Genomic DNA, 10,236 nt, shown 5'->3' with positions numbered 1-10,236 from the left:
ATTGAAGTATTAAATGAATGTCTTAATGGATTTACAAGGATGTATACTAGGCAAATGCCAGCTTTCATTTACTATTTACATATCATCATATTGGACTTCAAAGTCAGCATTTCAGGGGTCTTAAGCAAGCCCTGGAAATTCAAAATCAACAATCTCCCCAACCAGATGGTGTTAATCTTAGGTACCTGGCTCTGACCAGAGTCACCTTTTTCAGTGACCATGGGCAATACTGGGAGGAAAAAGCCTGCCAGCCTAAGCTGCTGCTGAGACAGATTTAATTAATGTGGTGCTCCTCTCTGTGCCTTGTCTTGAGACTGTCTTCTGGAAAGAGCTGCCCGATTTGATGGAGTTTTAAAACAATGGATACAGTCACTATCCATTGAAGTAGAGCCGTCTGTGTGATAGATTTAGAACCTTGTTAGAGGGTGAAGCAATGATCCCCAGGATTTTTGAAATTGATGTCCTAATGTTGTTCATAATTTAAAAATTAAAAATAAATTATAACCAGATTTAATCTCCTCCTAAAGGAACATACATGATTTTTCCCTTCTGTTTGTTTCTTTCCTTTTCCATTTAAATCTCTTTTTATTGTGAAGTAGAACTCATACAGAGAAAGGCACAAAACATGAATGCACAACTCAATAAATTATCAAACACCCAGGTAACCATTACCCAAGTCAAATATAGAACATTGACAACACCCCAGAGGCCCTCCTTCAATTTTCCTTTTAAAGAGTCCATTGAAATTAACTTTTTTAGTGATTTTGTGACAATTCTAGAAATAAAAAGATTATTGAGAAAGGGGGATGTTTCTAAACAAGATTTAGAAAATAGTGTATTATAGAAGTAGGATTCAGGGACTTAACTTGGAAACGTAAATCTGGTGGCAGAGGAAAATTTTGGGTATTATTGAATGCTGAACTTTCTCCTTCTCCCTCACTCCCCAATACAATGACAAAGGCTCAGTTGCACACTGTAAAAAGCTCAGTAGAAATGTGAAAGGCCAACAGAAAGTAACACTTTCTTAGCTCAGAGATGTAAGCTAATTAGATTTTACTGATATATGCTGAAGTACAATACATGTGCTTGGCCTTCACAAACTCACATTAAATATCTCTAGCAATGCTATGTCTATCTGGTCCTCACATGTGATCTCAGTTTCAAACAATTCAGCAATCATAATCATAATTAATGGTTATGGCATTTGCTATGTGCCAGGCACTATTTGAAGCATTTTGCACGTATTAACTATTGTATTATTTAATCATCATAACCCTTTAAGAAAAGTGGGGAAACTGAATCACCAAGTAACTCTGGTAGGAGGTGGCGAAGCTGGAAATCAAACTCAGACCTGTTGGTAGTAGAATCCACTACTAAGCTCCTCTGCCTCTACATAACGAATTTAAAATGGTTGTTCCTTGGATGGACTTTTTTTGGTCATTATCCATAGGATGTATACATGTTAATAGTTTAATTATGAGGAATAATTCTGTTATCATTGTGACTATTAATTGTTCTTTGATATACATGTCAATATAGAGAAGATTGTGTCTGAGATTACTGTTGTGACATGAAAGATGCATGAAAATGAAACATTCTTGACAAACTCAGAAATACTTTTTATGGGCATACACACTTTGAATGAAGATAAATGTATATTTTGAAAAGAAAAGTGTATTGATGAACTTGTATAGGCATTACTTATTATTGGCATTATAGACGACTCATACTCAGTATAGTACGAATATAGTTTTGTGCCATTCCCTTAATTCATGCTAAAGGGCCAGTAGTTTTGCCACTATTGGTTTTGCACTGTAAGTAAAAATGTCAGCACAGAGAAAAAGACAAGGACTGTCTTAGTATTACTATGAAGATAGTCTTGATTTTGGAGACTCCATAAAAGGATCTCAGGTACCACCAGTTGTCCATGGACCACACTTTAAAAACTGCTGCAAACAAAAATTCACAACTACAATTTTCTAAAATCTCAGCTCTCACCTATGTCCCAGATCATGATGGATCTGTTGCCACCTGACTACCTTACTTACAAATTTACAAATTTGGTTCCCTAGAATGCCTGTGCCCACACCCAGATACCATTTGCAGTTCCCAAAACAAAGCAAAACAAAACATAACAACAACAACAAAACAGAGTCGTTAAAGTCTCCAAGATATGCTGATATGCTCTTTCTGATTCAAGGTTAAGTTTGTCCCTTGATTTCTTACAACATGAATTCCTTCTTATGACCTCTGATGACCTCTGTATTCCTGACTCAGCCCGGTGGGGCTTGTAGTTATCTGCTTATAAAACTATCTTCTTCACTTAAAATTTGCCAAGCAAATTAGGTGAATGGTCAGAGATTGCTAGGAGGAAGAAATAAGAATGAAGTTTAATAAATTAGAAGATAATAAGGATACCTTCTTGATCACTTATAAGGAAGAAAATTCTCCAGTCAGGCTGCTGTCCCATTCTCTATAAAGGTGAATGGAATCATTCCTAAATACTTGATAATCAATGGTAATCTCCTATGACTTTCAGATACTGGGAGTATTTAGTCATTCTTAGTAGCTCATAGAAATAATGAAAAAAAAAAAAACAAATGAAAGAGAGAGGGTGGTCTTTCCTCCTTCCTCTGGCAAGCTCTGTGGTAGATAGCTTACTATGACACAAAAATTCAAAGCTGACATTTCTGTTCCATTTCTTATGGCTCCTTGCTCTGGCTATACAAGTTCCTTAGAAGAAGTTTCCTGTTAAGTAATACCGAGGTACTAGATTTTGTAGGGAATCCAACCTGGTTAATTCTGACAGGAAAGAGAGCATGCTAGAATCTTAAGTTACAGTAATCAAAGGGTCTAGGTGGAAAGGAAATCTGTATCTGGAAAGATGAGAGAAGATCTTTAGCCATCATCCATGTCATTCTTTCATGATTATCATTAGAATATCCTCTCTGAAGCATTTAAATTTATTTTTAAAAACATGTTGTCTTCTTCTTCCTCCTTATAAAAAATGGCAATGGTTTGAAAGCCAACAAAATTTGAATTTTGGATTACAGGAACTCCCAACTCCTCCAAACATGTTCAAATTACAGCAAAGGTATTTACAATGCTTTTACTTGATTCTTTGTATTTACCATAGTGACAAAACATTTTTGTTTAAACAAATATTAATTAAGTACTTGCTAGGTGCAAAAATCTATTGGGAACATGGGAAGTTGAAATAATTAATATGTGCTGTCTTGGTTCATTTTGTGTTGCTATAACAGAATCCTACAGACTGAGTAATTTATAAACAATAGAAGTTTATTTCGCTCATGGTTTGGAGATGAGGAAGTCCAAGGTCAAGGGGCTGCAACTGGAGAGGGCCTTCATGCTCATTATCCCAAGGCAATAGGCAGAAGAGCAAGAGAATGTGAGAGAGCCAAACTTGCTTTTATAACAAAGCCACACTTTTGATAACTAATCCTCTCCTGTAGTAAGGACATTAGTTGATTTACGAGGGCAGAACCTTCATGACCTAATCTCTGTTTATGAGGCCCAGCCTCCCAACACTGCTGCATTGGAAGTCAAGTTTACAACACATAAACTTTTGGGGACACATTCAAATTATAACATATGCCCTCTCTCAAAAAAAAAAAAAATCTTTAACTGGGGTGAGTGGTAGGAAATAGAGAGACAGATATTAATTATTTATAATATAAGTGAGTGAATGAAGGAGGCAGGATATACACCCAACATTGTACCAGTTTACCCCAGGGTTTTAACTATAATGTTGGTGGCAGACAGGAACCTGTACCAGGTGCATAATATTATCCTAATGAATCCTCACTAGGCATTCAGACACAAGGGCTGGTGGTTGGTGGAGAGCCTGCTTTTCAGCACTGCCTCAGGTTGAGGGTGGCCATTGTCAATGACTATCATTTAGACTCTGGATGTAGGCATGGTCAATTTATGGTGATCATTTTTATTCTTCCTCCAGCTGCCATCCCTACCAATACACTGCTCTTGGAAGTCTTGAGTCCCATCTGAGATGGAGATACTTATCTATCTTTTCTTGGGCAACACCACTGAAACATCATTGCAAAAGGACTGATTAACATTTGCTAGTTTTTAAAGAAAGATCCCCAAATCTCATAGTAATCAAGCTGTGATCATTAATACCAAGCAATTTGCTCAAAAATTTATTTTTGACTTTTTTCCATTTGGGTAATTAACATCATAAAGTGAGATAGGGATCAAAGAGTCTGGAGTGTCTCTTCCCTGTAGGAGATAAGAGGCAAGGTCAAAAAAATCAAACAGAAATTCATCTTCTATTCCACTCAGCTTTGATTTGGAAAGGAGGTAGTTAAGTTACAACATGAAGAAAGTGGCAGTTATAAAGCTTGCCTTCTATTGCATGCTTTTGCAGCAGCAATTACTTCAGCTACAAATCTCATTTACAGAACTCTTTGAAAGTGCTATCTGGGCAATGGCAGAATACACTGGAAATCAATGGAGGGTGATTTCATTCCCAAATTGAAGTTACCATTTAATCGTCAGGGAAAAAAATACACAAGCATACCCCAACCTCCTTCCTACTCATTAATAGATTCCTCAGTAGCAATTATGAGGCTCAACTTTCACAAATTCAATTACTACTCGAAAAATATGAATTATAAACACTCTTTACCAATTGAAATGCAATAGCATCCCAGCTTTCAGAAGGAAACTAGACAGGAACTGTTGGGAATGCTCATAATCATGATGCTAATAAGTAACGGCCCAGTACGCATAGGCTGCAAAACAGCCCAGCGCCTGCCTTTCTGCACCTACCATTATGTGATATTTAATTTCCTGATTTACATATAGCATCCTAGCAACCACCAAGCATGTTAGTGCTAATGGATCTAAAAATGATTGCACTGGGAAATCTGTTCCAAAGGGCCTCATGCTCCAGGGAGGGATTCTTTCTCCTTGGAGGACATGTCAATAGCCAAATAGATATGTGGGGAGTGGAGTTACTTTCTTTTCCTTGAGATTTTATTGCCCTTCCTGATCCTGTATATTCAGAGGGCCTGTAATCCAGGTTTAATCTAAATAGATGGCAGTACTGCCAACAGATCCTAATTACACATGAATATTCAATAGCACAACAGAGGGGCCTGGGGATGTTGCCTACTGGAGATGACCTTCAACCTAGCAAAACTGGACACTGACAATAGCCCTAAATTTCACGTTATTTACTATTCATTGATTTAAGACAGAAAGGGCACTGTCAAAACGTTCATGCAACCTAGGATTAGTGAGGCTTTAATCCTTTCTCTGGCACTCTCATTTTACTGTTAATTAGATTAGTTATCAGCCCAGTTAGGCCTTGTGATAAAGGTTGGTTCCTTTTTCATGTAGAAAAAGACAGATTTAGAAACAAGCATAGGGCCCAAGAGCTGGAGAAAAGCCAGATTTAAAAAAAAAAAAAAAAAAGCTAGAGAGATCCTCTCTCTTTAATTCTAGCCTGGGTTCTCTAAAATCAGCTATCAGATGCTCTCAGGGACTTTTCCAGATAGGCCCTGTATGATGCAGTAGACTAGGAGAAGGTGTAGGAAATCCATTGTAAAGCTGAATGGCCTATTAGTTTCATAATGTTGTCAGGGAAGACTTTAGTGAAGGAAGGCAATGCTGAGTAATTAAAGATTCATTCCATTTTGTTCCTGAACTCATTTCCCCAACTCCATATTCCCTTCATCTCAACCATAATGTACCTTGATCCATGGTACTGAATTCTGATCCTCCTCTTTAACCATTGGCTCTCTAACCCTTACGTTCCACTGAATGTTCTCTTTTTGGTCCAATCATCACCTCCAAACTCTTAATTAGTCCCAATTTTCTAGCCCATTACCTCCCACTGTGGTTTGCCTCCATACTCACTGGACTCTGTGGGCAGCCATTTTGATTATATGCTCACTAATACCCTGCAATTCCTTAGCCCCTTGAAAACTCTGTCAAAATTTTTGCCTTGCTGATGCAAGCCCTGTGCAACTTCTTCTAACAAATCCATTTGCTTATCAGGTGCTAAGTGTTTCTAAGGAAAACTATAAAACTATGAAGATTTGATTCCTTATAACCATGACAGCTAATTTCAGCTGGGCCTTCTAGGATGTTCATTTACATGTCTTTTCATTACTTGTTGGCTTTCTTTGCCATTCATTCATTCTTTGGACAAACTTTTATTTGCCAATTATTACAATTATTATACAATTAGTACAATTATTATACATCCCAACTATGGCCAAAGCACTGAGGATAAAATGGTGATGAAGATTGACAAGGTCTCTTCCCTCATGGATCATTTAGCGAAGGAAGGTGGAAAACAAACATGTTTTTAAAAAGGCAATTTCCTATTGAGATAAGTTCCATGCAAGAGAGTGCATGCAAATGTTCTGAGATGAGAATAATCTCAAGGGGTTCAAAGGATAGAATGAAGGTCAGTGTAGGTGGGCCAGAAAGGGAGAGAAAGAGTGATAAGATGTGAGGTCACAGAGATAGGCAAGGGATCATGAAAAAGTCGCAGGATATTATTCCAGCACTAATGGAAAGCATTTTGAAAGTTTTAATCAGGGTACTCACAATATCTAGTTTATGCTTTGAAATGATCACTGTAGCTGCTGTGCAATGGATATAAGAGCCAATCATGGAAACAAAGAAACCAGTCAGTAAACTGATGAAAGATCCAGGTGAGGGATGATCATGGCTTGGACTAGGTTTGTAGCAGTAGAGGTGGTGAAAACTCTACTGAGTTCCAGTGAGAAAGCTGAAGGCTGAATAATGAAGTGCTGTTCCCAGGGTCTAATGAAATGACAACGGTTACCTTTAGAAGTCAGATTTGAATTGTCATTTTGCTTCATCTGAAGGAGAGAAATTGTGTTTTATCTTCTGCCCACCCCTCTACCCCACTTTGACTTTAGCTCTGGTGCAAGTGTTTAATAAAAAAGCCATCAGTATCTCTTTTCTCCTTAAGTACCCTCTCCCTGTCACTTTCTCGTGCTTGTTCTTACTAAAGCTCTGCACATTTTTTTTCTTCTTCTTCCCATCATTCAAACTCCCTTTGTCTTGCCTCCTCTATCCAGAGAGGTGACTACAAGGTGAGAATGTCAGTGACCTTGCAAAACTGTAAGGGCAGGCTATAGAGCAGGGTTAGGGACTAAGAGTATCTCTGGAATCCCTCACAATAACCATGTGGGAGCAACTTTGCTACTAAACCTAGGAATAATCTCAGTGGCTACTACTGAGCTAGGTTTCTGAGAATGTCTTTTTAACTATCCTTTTATGGTCAGATATAGAAATGCCAGACTTCTTGAAAAAGGTTTTCAAAGGTACTAGCAGACCCCATCATGCTACTTCATATTTGCAGAGCACTGGAAACATTTGGAAGGAAATAGAAAATTGATCCTGATATGTGCATTTACTCTGGACTTATACCATCTCTTATTTAACAAGCTCAAAGCAGTGCCAATGTTAATGTTTTATTACCTTACTAATCTCAACATCACAGCTGTGAGGCCAAATCAGTAGTCAGATTTGTCATTTTCTAGATCAATCAATCATCATAGATATTTTCCAAAGCATGTACTACTTTGAGCAGCCATGGCCTAAGTTTTGGCCTAAAATGTAGATGTGTGATTCATGATTCCTGTATCAGGGACACAAGCTGAATGTAGAAGAAACAATTCAGACAAAAGCAGCAATTAATCACATGCCAACCTGGATAATATAGACTCTAATTTTAGCATGAATTCTAAGATGGAAGCATCAATTTTTATATAATGTTGACCTGTAGACTTTTAGACCTGGGAAGGAACTTAGAGTCTTATCTACTCATTTCATAAATATCCAATATCTGATACCCAGAGAGACAAAGTAAACTAGCCATAGTCACAGAAAAGTCAGTGGTAGAGTCAGGACAGGGACCCAGGTTTCTCTGATTTTAAACCCAGTGTTGTTTATGTTATAAAAAACTTCCTCATCAGTCACATTCTCAGTGTGCTTCTGTGTTGCTACATTTTAATGACCATTTGACTGTGATGCTATTAATGCAAGAGGAACATCTGCAGCTTCTTTAGCCATTTAAGCACCTCAGGAATGGTTTATTATGGATATTCTAAATCTAGGGGCCAACGTTGTGTGAAACAGTTCTCTGAGATAAATATTCAGCTGCTCTCAGCATCTATTAGTAATCTCCAGGCTCTGCTCTATGCTCAAGTAATTAATCAACAAGGAATTGACTGTCAGCAACATTTCTGGGTAAGACTTGGAGCTGGATTGGAGAAAACTTTGCCAGGAAAGCTCAGTCTAATGGGGAAGATATACATGTTACTCATGACATGAGTCTTACTATAATAGCAATATAATACTTGATCTCAAAAAGTTTCTAGCTTGATTTAAGAAAAAGGAAAACCAGAAAACATAAGCATATATAAAAAACACACACAGAGACACATATATCACAGTTACATACACATATATCAAATTGTCACATATGTAGAGCAAAGAACTGCAATGAGTAAATCCATGAATTGGGGTTTTATATTGCTATTTTAAAAAGTATTTCATGAATGCATAAACCCTGGTTAAAAGAGGAGGCTAGATGCACTTGAGTTTCTCCTACATAATGCAGTCTGTATTGAACTTCAAATATTATTATTATCTGATGTGGACTTTGATGATTTTGATGATGACAGATTACTTCACTTACAACAAATGTTCAGTTCACAGTAGTGGTGCAAATTGAATCTTATTATTGAATTTCCTCTGTATGGTATTATTATTTATTGTTTAACATTGGCACAAGGAGAAGACTGGGGCAAGTGGTAAAGAAACTGGTCTTTATTGAGTCCCTATTGTATACTATACACTTTGTGGAAATTATCCTTTGAACAATCTTGTGAGATGTGTATTATCTCAATATTAACAATGAGATAACTGAGGCTGAGACAGGATTGGAAATCAGATCTGACTCAGAACCCCATGCTTCTAACATATTACAGTATGTAGCCACATTGAAATATTCTATTTAAGTTCTGAACATTGAGAGTGGGGTGTGACCACTGGAGCTTTCCAAACACATTGGGAAAAAAAATAGTTCAATTATTTTAAAAACTATTTTGATATATGACAAGTATTACAAACAATGAGTAAAATTTGAGGAGAGCAGTGTATTTAAGCTAAGTCAGGATTTGGTTTGAATGAACTTCTCCTACCTAGGTATTTGGTTATTTCTGATTAAAGAGTTAAATTTTTGCAGTGAAATTTTTGCCTGATTAGTAATCATCAGAGAGCGGGTTTTTGTCGTTGTTGTTTGTTTGTTTGTTTTTGCTGGACTTAAACCTCATTGGTTGAGTGCATGTAATTACTGGACCTTTACTCAAACCAAAAGTTTGGATTGAGGTAAGAGTAAAGGAGGGGGGCACATAAAGTATACATGAACTGTGAACTAAGATTCAGAGAATTTCTGATTGGTTTCTAGAAATGAGAGTTCCAGACAAAGAGTTAAAATTTAGGTGTGTGGGGAGGGGGTACATTTTAGCTTTTATGAAAAGCAGCTATGGAGTGTTGACATATTCATCACAAATTCTCTTTTGGTAATGCAGTCTCTAGAGTAGTAATGTGAGAGACATCAAATCTCCATGAACACTTGCATTATAACGTTTTAAATCTTTTCCTAATAGATGTCTTTTCAGTAAATCCTCACGTATCTGCCTTATTCTAGTAAACTAAAGTACAAAATTACCCTTTCAAAAAGTTCTGATGTTAAGGGAGTGATGAGACTAATCAAAGAGCAATGTTACTCTACACCCCTCCTTACAAGTGTCTAGTGGGGACATTGGCTTCTGATAGGACTTCTTTTTAATCATATTTTTCTTAGTAAGTAAATAATATTACTAGTTGAAATTCAAATATGTTTCATTAATAGTAACTTAACTAAGCTACATTCCAGTAAAGTCCCAATTACATTAAATTTAATTAACTTGGACCCCTAGTTATACTGAATTTTATGGCTTGTTGTTATTGCCTGTCTCTTCCTGAAGAATAAATAAGTAAAAATGATGTCATATCAGGTATTTAGTAAAACAAAAATATCTCCATAGGACCCCCTCAATTCAATACAATTGCAACTATATCTCTTGGAATTATCTTCATAAGGTCCTGGGCAGTGAATAATTAAGAATGGTGTTCCTTTAAGAGCCTGAGGCAACAAGAAATTAT

This window comes from Macaca thibetana, chromosome X (assembly GCF_024542745.1).
Source record: "Macaca thibetana thibetana isolate TM-01 chromosome X, ASM2454274v1, whole genome shotgun sequence".
Lineage (NCBI taxonomy): Eukaryota > Metazoa > Chordata > Mammalia > Primates > Cercopithecidae > Macaca > Macaca thibetana.
Note: the sequence above shows the minus strand (reverse complement) of the source record.